This window comes from Castor canadensis, chromosome 10, assembly GCF_047511655.1.
Source record: "Castor canadensis chromosome 10, mCasCan1.hap1v2, whole genome shotgun sequence".
Taxonomy (NCBI): domain Eukaryota; kingdom Metazoa; phylum Chordata; class Mammalia; order Rodentia; family Castoridae; genus Castor; species Castor canadensis.
Genome location: NC_133395.1, coordinates 42,027,494 through 42,044,319, shown reverse-complemented (window position 1 = coordinate 42,044,319; position 16,826 = coordinate 42,027,494). Strand labels below are relative to the sequence as shown.

At 33.2% G+C, this 16,826-nt stretch overlaps 1 protein-coding gene and 1 long non-coding RNA gene across 16 annotated transcripts in view; both read right to left on the bottom strand.

The window, feature by feature from the left end:
• The window catches only part of Pcdh9 (protocadherin 9), an 888,530-nt gene that overhangs the window by 192,538 nt on the left and 679,166 nt on the right, over positions 1-16,826 (bottom strand). The gene's annotated exons all lie outside the window — the stretch shown is intronic.
• On the bottom strand, positions 300-16,049 carry LOC141411451 (uncharacterized). The gene is made up of 2 exons (XR_012436205.1): positions 6,048-16,049; positions 300-3,825 (listed from the first exon to the last, which is right to left on the bottom strand). It is a non-coding gene; the product is annotated as an uncharacterized lncRNA (long non-coding RNA).

The following is a 16,826-nucleotide window of genomic DNA, read 5'->3' as shown; positions in this document are numbered from 1 at the left end:
TTTATCATAAGATATTTGCTTCACTTGTATTGCTATTTTTTCTCATAATGTAAAAAGTAAATTGTTATCATGGCATCTTTAGAACAATTGTTGATAACATACCAGCATCCATTTCCTTCTCCTTCCTTCCTATGGACATATGTTCTGTAATTGACACCTTTCCTCGAGGCTCAGGTTCTATGAGTTGTGCTGATCCCACATTATGAACACATGTACTAATAGGTCAGAAAACCCATAACTAAGCTATACGTGCATGGCATTTTTCTGGCCACAAAGTTCCATTCTCAAAAGGACATGTGTGACTTAATTTTGGTCAATAAATGAGGGAGAAGATTCATGTGAGGGTGTCCTAAGAAACATGTTCCCTTTAAAAAGAGGTTCAAAGGAGAAACTTTCCAGAAGAGACACTTCCTGTGTGTTAGCTATTGTGATACTGCCTTCTCATGATATTTAGTATAAGTTATCTTGATTTGTAGCCATATGCATTCATGATTATATTCCTCTATAATATAAGAAAGTCCTTGGATCTACAAGCCTTTTATCTACAGCCCGTTTCTCTAGCCACATATCTCTATACCATTCAGATTTCTTCAAATCAATAAAGAGAATGCATTAAAGGTTCCTGAAGATAGAGAGATATGTTGAACCTTCTGTACTTAGCATTAAATAGCTCATGTATATACATATATATATTATATATATAAAATATTTGTTTTAGAAATGGGCTAAGTAAAATAATGACGAGTAGATATGGGTGGATGTTTTGCACGTAGTGTTAGAGGAAAACATGATGCTGGGTTAGTAACACTGCAAGCTGTCAGAGACGATAGATGGTTTTGAGGGTCATGCTATAAATAACTACCAGGTGCCACTCAGAGCTGGTGGAAGCCTCATTCTGCATGACAGTCATTGATCTGCGTGACTCAGTAACAACCTTTTGTGACACCACTTGAGGAGAAAAGGTTATGCTGCACACTTAAGCTTTGAATAATAAGGTCATGATCAAATTAAATGAATTTCTCTGGTGAATACATGAAATATACACAAATTAATACAACAAATTAGATACATTGTTACAAAGAAAAGGTGAGCATGCCAGAGCTAAGGGTGATTCTGGACTCAGTCTTTCTGAATGTTTTATTAATGAAGTGAAAATCCTGCCTCATTAAAAATATCCTAAGAATGAAATTTCACCATCTCTTTGATGACTCTAGACTGCAACTTAGACAAGAATATTACAGAATAAATAAACTAAATAATAGATATGTTTCCTAAGTGACTACAGACTTATTATAGCATATTCCAGAGAAAAGTGAAATATTCAGACAAAAATTAGATGAAGGAATATTTATCATTAATATTTTTGCAAACTTAAGTAAATCTAATATTTAATTTGGAGGAAAAGCTCAATTGTGTTTTATGTTAGTCTGGCAAATTTATTCCTTTAAGGCTCATATTCTAGATAGTAAGTCCTCCTTTATGACACAAAGCAACAAATTAAGCTAAAACTTCTAGAGCTACTGGATACTGTTCTCATCACAATAACCATGCCATTACAATTATGCTTGTATTAATGAATGTAGCACATATGTATACATTATATGATATGTAGGAGCAAATGATAAAAATCTAGATGATTTCACTCTTCTATTTAAAAATTGTTTTTTTTGTGGCAAAGGGGTTTGAACTCAAGGCCTCACGCTTGCTAGGCAGGCATACTACCATTTAAGCTATGCCTCCAGTACTTTTCATTTCAGTTCTTTTTCAGATAAGATCTTGTATTTTTTGACTGGCTAGCATGGACTGCTGTCCTACTTATGCCTCCTGGGTAGTTGAGATGACAGACACCTACCACGACACCCAGCTTTTTTGTTGAGATGGGGTGTTTTGCTAACATTTTGCCAGGGCTAGCCTGGAACTATGATCCTCCTGATCTCCACCTCCTGAGTAGCTGGTATTATAAGAATGAGTCACAGTACCTGGCCCATTTCAAACATTGTTAACATCAAAATTATGTACTTATTTGTCCAACAATATTTATTAATTTCCTGCCCTGTGCTTGGCACTGATATAGGCAAAGCTTAGAAAATTACCTTATTTATTAAAGAATAACTTACTGTGTCAGGATACCTGCTTTTCATATATTCACACCAAGATATGTGCATATGCTCAATGCGCTCAATGCTTGTGATACCATGTGTCACAGGATTAGTGATGCAGTGCAGCAATGGCATGACCACTTAGAATAATTGCTTTAATTTCAGTTTTATCAGGCATGAATGAAAATGACTTCGTGTTAGTTTATCACTGAGGGAGGGCATTATAATAGACGAAAAGAAATGGAATAGAATGTTCTACAGAGATGTACAGCATTACTAGAAACTTAAACTGGCTGGCTAAAGAACAAGATAAGTAAGTTATGCATCCAGTGAATTTTCTGTTTAGAAACTTGCATGTGTTTAAAGAGGCAGATCTTGAGAAAATAATAAACTGTCAGGTTTCAGGGCATGAAGTTATATTAACTGATATAACTGACAATATACTGAGAGATTCCATCATAGCATGGAATACTAGGAATAGACGATAGTTACACAGACAAATAGTGAAATACACATATAGTGGAGATGGTTTTTTGACTTTGTAAATAAATAATTAAATACTTTACAAAGCTTTCAGGACCTTTCCTTAACTTGAGGGAATAAATATATCATGACTGCATATCCGAGTTACATGACTTGAGTGGGGGCATGTACGTTTGTCTTTGTACCTATGTATCTATTTATGCATCTTTTCATCTTTCTCTTATCTATCTCTCTCTCTCAATCATCATTCCCATCATTCGTCCTCTTCCAACAGTTGGAGCCTAAACCAGAAACTCTGGCATTTGCAGACTTTAAGAGGCATACACATTAAAAACTTTATAACGAGAAACTGTTAAAATTTAAGGCATGTTCAGGCTGTGATACATTCTGCATTCCACAGGAGAACTGACCTGGTTTCATCAAAATATCCATCACATGAAAAAATTTAAATGAGTTGGCCAGGATGATTTATGACAGATCTAAAAATGTATCTTTCATATTTAATCAAAGACAATGTCTAAATCTTGTTAGAAAACAAAATATAACTATATAGTCTTCTTGAGAAAATTGTGAACATTAAATATGAGTGAAAGTGTGGTCAATGGAACCCCATTATAGGACTGAGGGAGCAATGGAAAAAAGGAAAGAGAAAAATAGAAACGAAGGAAGGAAGGTGTGAAAAATGAAGTAAATTTTATTTTTTATAATCATTGAATTTAGCAGCTATATATATATATATAGGAAGATTCATTATACAATTTTCTCTATAGTTATGACTAGAAATTTTCGTAATTAAGGGAAAGCAAAAACAAGAAATGAGTTTTGTGCAACAATTAGAGATTATTGTTTCTTCCCCATTAGTGTTCTGACTTCCAGTTCTAGTTTGGGCCTAGAAAACTGTATTTCAAAATTACTCCAGGTGCTTTACATGCAGGTGTTCAGCAGATGACACTTTGAGAAACACAAGAGAGAAAATATATTTGTTCATTCTTGGATAAATCATCTGAGATCTAGCACTAAACACTGGTAAGTACTTTCAGCTGTCATCCTATTCAGTGGCGCCTCCTTCAAGGCCAGATGGTAACTGAAAGGGAGTTAGCCTTCCTCAGGTTGGTATTGAGGTAACTCTTCTGTTCAACATGTGCTTTGGAAACAGTAGGCATTCAATCAATGTTTGTTTGCTGAAAAATCTCTTGGTCCATTGGAGCTTAGTCTAAAACCTTCCTTCTTGAAATACAGCATTCTAAAAAGACAGAGGCATTTAATTTGGCTCTGGCTGGAAAGCACACTACTGATACTTTCCTCTCTGTTGGCTGCATTCCTATCTCCCAGTCCCAAACTGTGTGTGTCACTCAAAGCTTAGCCCTCGATCTCATCAGGAGTCATTACACACAAATTCTTCCAAGTAATTAACAGTACAAACTCTGCAATCAGATTGATTGAGTCCAAATCCTGGCTCTGCCATATACTGAATATTCTTGGGGAAAATTACTCATCTTCTGTGTGACTCAGTTTCTTCTTCTATTATACATGAGTAATTATAATAACCATTGACTTGCTGAGATAATTATATGGTTTATTTGTTTAAACTGTATAAGATTGTGCTTGACTCCCAGCAAATGCATGTAAAAGTTGAGCCTTGTCATTGTAGCTACCTTTCTTGCTGTTTACACTCAAATGCCTATCCACAGTACTACTTTCATTCATTCCTACCACTAAGAAAATAGCTAACGTAGTTTCCCATACTGAATATATTAAAAAATAGCTCTTTATTTCCTATGCAAACTAGGTCATGTTTTTTAAAACTGACACTTTTTCAAGTGAACTAAATAAAATTTAGGTATCCTGTACTCTATTTCACTCTTGGTTCATGATATCTAAACTATCCTTTTGCCTTCTATATTGTGTTCCCCAAGTTTGTTTTTCCATTTCTATCTCTCCAAGTGCCCAAGCACATTTCCTTGTAGATAATAATTTTATTAAAGTCTCATTCTTTCATCCTTTAAAGATTTCTTGCATTTCCTACTCATTGCTGACACAAAGCTACCAGTATATGCTATTATTTCAACCATGACATACATTTATAACCCTCTTAGTGCTATGAATTCTAAAATAAATTGGTTAAATAAATAAATATTCAGTCAGTTATCTAATGTAAACATTTGTCTTATGATGGCCTATACAGATTTATACAAGTTAGTTATGAGGCAAACGATATGGAGCATAATGTCAATAATTCCTCAGTGAGTTACAATTACATACTTGTAGCAACAATTAACTACTTGTCCCTTATTTAATAGTGAACATGGCCTCATATCACAAGCAATTAAGTTCTTAATAGTGCAATTAGTGGCAAGACCAAATGCAAGCCAAAAAATGAGGTTTTTATTTTAAAATTCCAAAGCAATGGGGAATTATTTATCTAGTATAGTCTTTGAAGTCTCTTAGATCCATTTCATTATTGACTGCGATCAGTTGTCTCACAATGCCACATAATTCAATTATTATTGTTCATTTCTCCCCTCTTGACACATGAAAAATCGCAAATTTGCCTTTTGTTTCAACAATTTTACATTGGCAATTGATGTCTTTTATTCACATCAGAAGCATACTAAGAAAAGAGTGGTGCTCATAAATCACCTGTTTTTCATGCACTATGCTTTTTTTTTGCATTACACTAAATCCTACTCTCTTTGCCTCATTGCATATAATTTCAACTGTATTTCACATTTGTTCAAAAGTCACATGGATAATATAAATCTGATTTTATACTAAACAATGAACTATCTATCTTTTCTTTTTCAAACTATCATGTTACAATGAGAAAGATATTAGAGTTTATGTTTCAAAAGCCACATGAGCAATTTCACATTAACAACGAGAAATAAGAGAACAAAAGAAATTAGACATTTTCGACATTGGTGATGATTAGAGGGGTGGTAATTCAAGTCCTCAGACTTGTAAGCAGGTGTTCCATACCAGGCACTAATTTGTTCCCCATGAGATTATAGCAGCTGAGAAAGTTTACACAGAGGAGAAAAACTACATATGCACTTTCCTGTTTTTGACACCCTTCTCTCTCCAAATTGCAACCTCATATTCTCAATATAATGTCCTTTTCCAAACTGAAAATGCACAGACAAGAACACAACAACTATCCGTTGACTACTAACCTACTCACGTGCTCAACATCCTTGTGAGCCAAAACATATTTCATATGTTTTCAAAATTGTCATCTTTTTATAATAACAACATAAAATATTCCCAATGACACAACTATTCACATTTTCATATTTCAAAGAAATATCTCCACAGTATCAAATAAATTTTCCATGTTCCAAACACATGAAAAGTAAGAACAAATTTAATGCTAGGATATTATCCTACTGAATGCAGGAAAAGATAACAACTAAAAAAAAGTAGAAAAACATTTGTAATTTTGCCTTTATAAAAATTACTTCTTACATTTGAGCCTTGGGTTTGGATCTTAAGTTCCTTGGCAGCTGCACTGAAAGTTGTTCTCCATCAATAGAATCAAAATAAGAGACCAGAGCAATTTTTAGATTTAAACATCTAGGATATCATTCTCAAATGTCAATGGCAAGAGTTCACTTAAAGAACAACAAACAGCATTAAGTGTAGAAGGCACACTTTACTTTCCACCATTGTTTACTTTTATTCTGATGGATATGTCAGACCCAAATGCCTAACAGCAAATGTGAAAGAGAAAATAGATGCTTATTAGTTTAGGGATAACAAAATCTTAATACCATTCATATTTTGACTTATTATTATATTTACTGTACTTAAAACATACTACTACTATGAATTTAAAGAAAGGCCCTATTTAGTGGAACTAAAAGAAAGTAATATTTAAATGATTTGTTTTATTAATTCTTTGTTTTATACTTAATCATTGAAGCAGACTTTTTCTTTATTTAATGCAAGAAAGGTCAACATGTGAAAAAAATCAGTTTATAAACTTGATATATTTGAATATTGATGAAAAAATGCACATAAATTAGCACATAAATTTTAAATGTGTTCCTTAAAAGTATGGTAAAATGTAAAGAACACTGTTGTTTCATCTAACTAGCTAAGTGACCTGAGTACGTCTTGTCCTTGCTAGAACTCATAATTGCCAAGTATACTGTAGGCAGTATCGTTGAGGTACATGTAAAAAATCTCCCAAAGATATTTTCAAGCAGGTAGCCCTTGGAAATGGGTGATGAATCAGTTCCCTTGAAACTTATTGAGCATAATAGTACCAATGAAAATATGTTGTTTATATGAATACTATAGTGACCAATAAAGGGTAGTAGGCTAAGATCTCCTTGTCTTCTACTTCCATTAGAGTGTGCAAGATTGATAAACTATTGAATGGGTGACATAAAAGAAAGTAATTACATTGCTACTATAATTGTTTCTTAGGAGCTGTTAATATAGCTCAGTGGTCTCAAGACTTGTATAACATGTGCAAAGTTTTGAGTTTGCTCCTCAGTTTCATACACAAAAAATTGCCTTTTCTGACTTTAATTTCTGAGCATGTCTCAAGTTTTCTGTCATATGATCTAGCAACTCCACTCTAGGTTATATATCCAAACAAAGGAAATGAAATCAGTATACATCCATAAGAAGGTGAATCACCAGGAACTTTAAAGTTTAGTATAAAATATCTTAAGTGCCAAATGTATGAACTGCTAAAAATAAAAATCACTTTTAATATGAAAATGTTTAAAGGCACATTTTATTAATATTCCATTTGGAATTAATGGCATTTTTGAAATTAATACCTATGCAATTTACTTGTCCAGGTTTTCCTCTGCCCTTCTATGAGAGGCTTTCTCTTCCACTAGGATACTCCTCGAGATCAAAGTTTACATACTATTTTCTTCCTCAGGAATGAAGCAAGTATTTCAGCAGATCATGAGACATCATTAACCATTTTGCTGTCAAATACTCTCTTGTGTCATAAAGAATTTCATTAAATGACATAAGGGGAAAGAAAAAAGTGAGTTTTAACAAATTTTCTTCTGTGTTCATGGTGAGCTTTATTAACTCTCTCCCATCTTATTTTCTTCCAGCAACTGTGAGGCATCTCTTCTTCATCCAAATGGTTCTATCGCAATGGAGGGTTTCTATACTTAAGCAAATTTCACTTAGTATTAATGAGTCACTTTCTCAAAAGTGACAAAAATCATACCAGTATCTCCAAACATATTAAAAATTAAGATAAATGAAAGTATCAGTAGCTTAATTAATATAATAAGGGTGAGAACCACTACCTTCTTTGCAATTGTTTCTAGCAGTTTTGGAGATAGGTTTCACTTTTTGCTAAGGCTAGCCTGTATCAAAATCCGCCGGTTTTCAATTCTTGTCATTGGGATAAAAGACATGCACCACTGCAGCAGCCTATGGTGGCAGCGGCTGCACACAAGTGGCTATGAGAGAGTTTGCAATGTGCACAGTGCCTAAATTTAATCAAATATAAATTTAAAAGCTAAAGCAAGGTAAAATATCCTTTACAGAAACAGACTTTATTGTTTTAGTACAACTTAATTTTACATTAACTGTCACATCAAATTGGTATTATTGTAGTTCGGTTAATTTTTTTAACATGCCTACTTGAAAATTTTCAATTATATACTTAGTGTACAAACTTTTATTGAACAAGGCTATTCTATACAATGGCTACTTTTAAAAACATTGCCTAGAGTCTATGATGAAAATATTTTTAGATTTTTTTTCTTCTTTTTATTTTCTTGTCATTATGTTTTGTTTTGTTTTTATTGTGCTAGTTGGAGGTACATTGTGGCATTTACAAGTGTTCTTACAATATGTTAAATATATCATATTTGAATTTACCACCTCCACCTTTCTCCTATATTCCACCCTCCCACCATTCCTGGACTAGTTTCCAGAGGTATCATATTTCCATTTGCATACATATGTACACAGTATTTACACTACATTTAACCTCTATGCCCTTCTCCCACCTCCTCCTCCTTCCACTAGTACAAACTACCAACCACCCCTCCCAGGGAAGACCTTCTACTCTTCTGTTCTCTGTTTTTGTAAATGAAAAAAAAAATGACATTATTGTTTGTTTAAGATAGCTGTACAGGGAGTTTCATTATGACATCACCATATGTATATATTATAAACTGAATTGGTTCATCGCCTCTGTTTTACTTCTTTTTACCTTAACTTCCTTTTTATGTGTCTTCAATAGAGTTAAAAATTCTGTATTCATTCTTGAATAGAGTGCATATATTTTAGTTAAATTTTTTGATAGATTAAAAAAAACAGAAGTGATTCAATATGTTTTAAATATTTAAATAGTCTCCTGAAGTGAACAATGTTGTCAAAACTGACACAACTTTCCCTAGCATCACAAAAGCGTGTAAAAAACATGAGTGCATATGTTTATGCAGAAAGAACACATAGCTTGCTGTGCACTGGGTGCTGACACCTGCACTTAGCTAGTTGGGAGGCAGACAGCTGAAGGACAGTGCTCTGAGGACAACCCAGGAAGGGAGTTCCTGAGCCCCATCTCAACCAATAGCTGCAGCAGTGGTGCATGCCTGTTACCCAGTGATGCCAGGAGTTAAAAGTAGAAGGAGAGCAATCCAAGCCAGGCAAAAAGTGAAGCCGTATCTCCAAAATAACCAGAGCAAAGGGAGCTGCCAGTGTGCCTGAAGCAGCACAGTGCTTAGCAAGCAATCATGACACCCCGAGTTCAATCCCTGCTACTGCTAAATAAGAAGGCATAGTCAAATATGGGCTCATGTAAAACAAAACATTGTCGAATCACTGGTAAGGTGAAAGTTCCACTTATAAAATGATCTTTTGAAAAGCAGTCAATTCCTTCCACAAACATGCTTACAATCCCTGATTTGGAATTGCATTGAATCTTATTGTAAATTTAGCTTCAGAAATGTATGCTTGTTATCTAATATCACAGAACTTTTAAGTAATGCAATATTTGCAAGGTTTTCAGGATAAATACCCTTACCTGAATGAGAACCACTGAGATATTGCTGTTGTCTTGTTTGCTTACTTTTTAATAAATCCGTCTTGGAGAGTGAAGAGGCAATTCAGGCAATGTTCAGATTGCTCATCAAGACAGTTTGATTTGGAAATATGATCCGCATTTTACCAAATACACATGATTCTCTTCTGATGTAAGTATATATGATATTATTGAAATATTACTTTAAGAAAATTCTAGTGTGATAGTTTCCTCTCTTAATTGACACAATGTCTTTAGGAGAAGGAATATGATAAGATATTTTGGAGTTTTGATAAAGATAATTAGATACATCAATAATGTCTGGGGAATTTAAGCAAGTAACTTGATTTAGTTAAGCTTCATTTTCCTCATCTTGACAAAGGGGATAAAAATATGTATTCTTTCTTATTATAAGAGCTAGAAGACAGTAAAGTGAACTAGTCTTTAAAGCATTGTTCAATGGCTGATTCAAATCTCAATGTTTGCAAGTTCTGTTAATGATCCTTTCTTTTCAACCCCTTCACTCAGATTGCAAACATTTGTTGACCATTCATTATGTTAAAATTATAGTGGCCTTTGTCATATGAAGAGACACAAGATATCAACACATCTGCAAAAATCTCCTAAATTAGAGCTGGATCTGTAGTTCAGTGGTAGAGAGCTTGCCTAGCTGTGTGTTGCCCTGGGTTTGATTCCCAGCATTGAAAAGAAAGAAAAACAAAAACTATCAAGTTAAAAGAAAACACAGATTGCTTGCAGAGTGGCTCAAGTGATAAGAATGTGTGCGTTCTCCTAGCAGGAGTGAGGTCCTGAGTTTAAACCTCAGTGCCACCAAAACAAAAGAAGACATAGATAAAGATAAGATTGGGAGTCAGAAGTTTCAAAAAAGAAGCTTAAACTTATTGTTGCAGTCCAGATGACCCAGAATTTGAAATGGATCCCAAGTACAAATCCAAGTTCATTCCATGTCATCTGCTCCCTAGTTTATACTTCAGACGATTGTCCCTGAACACTGACATTGCTTCTTTCCTCCCTTTCAAGCTGAGCTCTTTTACTTGCTGTATAGATTTCTCTTTTAAGTTATAGGTAACTACCAGCATGCAAAAGTAATGCATGTAAGCCAAAACACTGAGGAAATACCCATTCCCACAATTTTCTTCTCCTAGATAGTTTTTACAACTTCATCAATAGCTGCTAATTGCTTCAGCATAAATTTAAAGTTCTTATTAGAGAAAGCATGACCCTTAAAAATTCCATTCCAGGTTTATCTTCAGAAATTCCATCATCACATCCATTACCATTCCTTCAACATCATATTATGTATAATTTCCTGGCATACTGCATTTTGAGATTGATACACTTCTGCTAATGATATTTTATATATCTATAGACTATCCTTCCTACCTTTCTTAGCCTGAAATAATTCTACTCATCATTCAAAGCTTATTTCTGTTTTTATCTCCCACACTATGCATTCAGTAGAGTACAGCCTGTACTTTCACATAATTCTTGTACATATGTAAAGTCAATCCCCTAACTATTTTCTTATAGTAACTTTTTAACACTTCTTATTTTTCTTTTTCTAGATTATGCATTTCTGGAGGGTAGTCCTCATGCTTCATTGTCTTTCCTATTCTTGGCAAGTAGAAATTCACTATAAATCTTTGTGAAGAGAACAAATAATGCCAGAAGGTATTTGGTGGAAGGGAGGCATCCAATTTTCACATTGTTTTTTGTGGGCCTGTAAGTTTGTATGTAGACAGAATTAAATCATCCTGTAAAACAATCCTGGAAAAATTCTATGACCATAATTCCCTAATTCAAAATTTAAAAAGCTGAAAATTACTGCTATTTCATCTTCTTTCCTCCCACCCTGGAAGATGGACAGAGTAACAGTTTATTTCAGTATTCCCTAGAAAGAGAAATACATGTCAGAAATAAGAAAATGCTTGTGGATATAAGGAAGATCAATTTATAAATAACATTAATAGAAAAGATCAAATCCTCACAGTCATTATTCTTTAATTCAGTCAGTAAAGACACTGCGTGGTCAGCAATCAATTGTGCGGTCACTGATCGGGTTATAGGCCATACTATTCTAATGGACAGAGACCATGTCTGTCTTAAATCCTGATTATACCATTATGGTGCCACACAATGAGAAAGCTTAATAAATGCTTAATGATTATAAGATAGCATCTATTGCATTTGAAGCTATTGGAATTTAAAATAAAAATGTGAATTAGTTCTAGAGGCTAATGTAAAAAAGTGTTCTGCAAAATCTTCTTTGCTTTAATAAATAATAGCCAAGAGGAAGAAATACTTTTTCAATAGTTTTAAATGTCTATGCCTTGCTTTATAACACCAGATTAAATGCATTGAAAATACATTGTTGTATAGGAAAACCTAGAAGATTGTAACAAATGATGGACAAGTTCTCATTCTTAGGCATTGCCTATAGCTAGAGACTTGCATATTTTTATTGTTATGATGGTATTGATTGTTAAGTCAACAGAAAGCTATCACAAGGGATTGCAAATTTCTATACCAATACTCTGTTCTGTAACATTAAAATGTCATTACTGAATCACCAACTTTTCCCCTGCCGTAATATTATTCTCTGTTGATTGCCTGCCTGAGCTGAAATTTGAAACTGTCACCCTCAGACTTGCAAAAGTGATTCAACTTCACTTATAAGGAAAGTGAAATTAAATATTCATTCACAGGCTGCATTTCAAGTTCAAACTGTCTGAAGCTCCTTAAGGCAAAATGTATTTAAGTTGAAACACATTTTTTCATCATTTTTATGCAGCAAAAATTCAGAATGTGTATCAAGGTGGAAAAATCACAAAATAATGAATTATTTTGCATGTTCTACGGAAGGAGGATTGGGCTTTCCTTCTTTCTGAGACCCCCACTACTGCTTCTGGCCTACCCCATTTATCTCCTTTGTCAGGAAACCCACATGTGTATGTATGTGGCTGTTGTTTATTATTTGATGTTTTCTGTATGTGTCATGTTCTGGTATTAACCAAGTTGTAAAACATCTAAGGTTTCAATGAAAGCATATTGATGTTGTCTCCCCCAGAAATGGAATATTGCCTACTGATAACTTCATAGTCTAAATAAGGTCGACCTTCCTCTGCCTTTTCTTACTTGTATGTTGTTTCATAAGCCCTTTTACCTTTCTAACTCAGTCTGTTCATAAGGTTGTCATAAAGATCAAATGAATTATTGAATATATATATCTAAGAGTTCCTTGAATAAATATTGTTCTAAATTAGTGTTACCTATTACATGTAGCTTTGAATTTGCATTTGAAAAAGACTCGATGTTAGGAATCCAAAACAGATTTTTAGAGACCAGGAACTATGGGAGGAGGGAATGGGGAATAGATGCTTAATGGATATGGACTGTTATTTAGAGTGATGAAAATGTTTTGGAATTAGTTCAAGGTGGTGTTTATATGGTACTGCTAAGGTAATAAATGCCCCTAAATTTTTGAATTGATTTAAAGCAAATTTTATGTTATATGAATTTCACTTTATTAAGTAAAATGTATAATCTAATAAATGAGCTAATCAGATAACACATATTTGATTCTTCACTTTTGTGTTTGATGATAGTAATCACAAAATGAAATGTGGGCAAGTATGTGCATACAAAGAACTTTGTAGCAAACTAATCAACTTTCCCAAGCACTTTGACCATCATTAGAAAGTGTATTTTGATACTCCAGAGATATTCACAAAAATTCTCAACCAAATAAATTTGCTCAGTGCCATCCATCATATCAGTCTACTGGGTTATCATTTTATTTATTTCTACTATCTTGCACAGTATGGCAAGATTAGTAGCAGATGTACTGACATCCAGTCTATTTTGTGACAATGTGCTTCTGCTTGCAATGAAGAATTGGGAAGCTAGTTTCCTTTGGGAAACTTGGAAAAATAGTAAAATATAATCGTTATCGAGAGTAAGACAAAGCCCCATCCTCCTCCATTTGCTCTAAGTTTCTCGTCTTCATAAGTACACTAGTGATCTGAGAAAGACTCCTCAGTATATTGTGAAAATTGAATAAGATAGTGAACATAATGATGTTTTAATTATGTTGGGCACATAGTAAGTACTTATATATTTACCTTTTGAAAAGGATTATAACACAATACTAGGTGTAAAGTAGGTTTTATGTTGTAGGAAACAATATCATGATTCTCAACTAGATTACATATATCTATATATGCTATGAATGAAGTCTGACCACATCTACCAGCTCCCAACACCCAGCTGCACTAAACTTTAGACAGGTTTCTTCCCGACTCTAGGCATCTGATCAGTCTTTTCTTTGATCACGTACTTTAGAGAACTTGAAATTATGAATTCTTTCTCTGACTCTTTGAAATGTATGTAAATCTTCTTCCAGCCTGTTGTCTTTCTCAAGGACCCAGGGACATCTCTTTAAAATGTAGGAGATAATACCCCCTTTACACAGTGCTTTCTTAGAAGAGTGGCACTTAGCAAACACCAATGACCTAATCAAAGAAGAAAAATTGTGAAGACAAAAATAACACAATAACTAAATGAGCTTCACGCAATCCATTTATCAAACTCCCTTCATCAACGCCCGTGCTTCTGTTGGCATCCTCAATCCTTAAACTCCTCTCACCTTTGGTTTGGCATCACAGTCTACTTCTCTATTACAATAGTTTTACATTAGGCTTTCCTTGCCTAATTTTTCCAGTGCAAATTTTGTTTTGATAATTCACACAGAGTACATTGATATCTTTGTGAAGATTCTATTTTATATTAAGATTTAGAAAGGAAAATAAATGTAACTGGAAAGTGAAAACAATTTTTATGAAGAAAATGCATGGAAATATGAGGTATAATTAAATTTTCATATGTACTTTCAAAGTAGAGAAGAAATCTTGAATGCATTTCCAAATACATTGACTAAAATGCCAACCCACAATGATTTCTAATGTCCATTCTTTTCTTCTTGAACGTAATTAAGCAGAAAATTTTGAAAAGCACAATCTCAAAGCATATTTCAGATTTATAAATTGAGGAGTCTGACTTAACACTTACACTGAGTCGTAAGTTATGGATATACATTATTATTGCTATAATTTTTAAAAAGATTTGCTTAATCAGTTTAGCAAGTGGTTATCATCTTAATGTGCTTCATTTTTAAAATAAATTAGATACTGTACAATGATTTATCAACTTTGGTTTTAAATTTGTAAGCCTCAAACCCTGAATTGTGTACTTTGACTTGAAAAACACTTTTAACATCTTCTTCTTATAGAGTGGTTATGTTTGAATTTTTTAGGGGATAAACTATAGGTCAAACTAGACCTTTAAGATGAACTCTAAAATATTTTTTTACAGAAGTGGTATTAAAATTTAGTTAGCTGTAAACAACTAGATAAAATTTGGAAGCCAAGAGACTTAGTGTGGTGAAGCGTCCTCTGCTCATTAAAGAAAAATACTCTTTCCATAAACATGCAGGATAAATGGTGTCAATGAGGCTTGAAATTGTGATAAGCTTTGAATGTTCCAGTGCTCCTCAGCATTAATATCCAGAAAGACAATGATATTAAATCTGTCACGTTAAAAATCTCAAGTATTTATGAAACACAATAATCATAAAATTAAGCCTTCCTTTGTATGAATGTAAAAATGTTTACATTAGTTTTGCATTGTAGTTCTTGTTTTTCATTTTAGGATAGCCTTATATTTAATTTCATTGTCTCTAAATCCCTGTGAACTTGGATTCGAATTTTTGCTTATTCATTTATTAGCCTGCCTGCCTGGGGCATGTTACTTAACCTCCTTGACTGATAATCGCCTCATCTCCAAAATGCAGATTAAAAAAATCACACAAACCCAGCAGGGTTGATATGAGAATTAAATTGTAGGATAATTAATGCAAAGTCTTAACAAAGTGCCTGGCTTGTTGTAAATGTTCAATAAATGATGACGCTGATGATGATGGTGGTGTTAGTTGTGGTGGTGGTGGTGGTGGCGGGGTTGGTGGTGGATGTGGTGGTTTTGATTGATCAGTACATCATAGCTGATAGGTTTTATCAGTTTAATGATTTTTTTAAAAATTCTATACTCTATTTTGAAAAGAAATGCACAGATAGGTTTGTCAGTACGTTAATGGAGCTTAACTTTTAATGATTCTTATTTATATTTATCCATCCTGATTAATGTTTGCTTCCTTAAATAATGTTCATATAAACAAAGATATATTCTTTTCTTAAAGAAAGTCCTGCAGCGTTTATGACATTTTGGTTTATATTTAATCTTCTCTCTTTTCCTAGTGAATCTTTAGAGAAATATAAAAAATAAGTAAACACAATTAATCCATATATGCATACATTTATATATGCATACATTAAGAATTACATGAATATAACAATTTGTAACAAGAGATTTACCAATTTATCCTTGATAAATCTATCATTGATAGATTATGTCAATTACATATAAATGATTATATTTATAAAATATATGACTTTTAAATAACTTTATATAAATTTTCCTTTGACTAAAAAATTAGAAGGAACAAAATGTTAGTTGTGGCAGAATATATCCTGATAGTTATAAGGAAGTATCCTTTCAAGGAAAGAAATTAAGTTTTTTTTCCTTCCTATAGTGCGAGGTGTTTCACACTCCAATATTTCCACAGACACTTTGAGCCAGGACTTTGCTATGAAAGTCTACCCCCATCACTTTTAATTGTCCCTGGATTATTTTGAAGATTTAATGAACTCACACAGTCTATAAAAATAAGAAAAAGTACAAGATTATATTGGATATTTTTAAAGTTATAGAAAGTTCCCTGAAATTTAAGCTGTATGGAACTATTAACTGTAGCAAAATGCACATCCTTATATGTACACCATATAAACACACTAATCTATTTTCTGTTTGCTTATCAAATAATGGATATTATTCTCTGTCAGTTAGAACAATGTTGTATGCCAGCATAAATAAAATACCCCTTTTCTTGCATGCTAATATTATTTTCCTCAGTAGCAAATGAAAACTTTTACAAAATGCCTTCCTTTAAAAACTATAATCTATTTTAAAACACATAAAACACAGCCTCATGCTATATTGTGTCTAAGATATTTTAATGTTTTCCTTTACTTTTTTTTCAAATCACCTGACCCTAACTGTTGTCATATTTTACATAATATCCTCTGCTAGCTGTGTTTTTC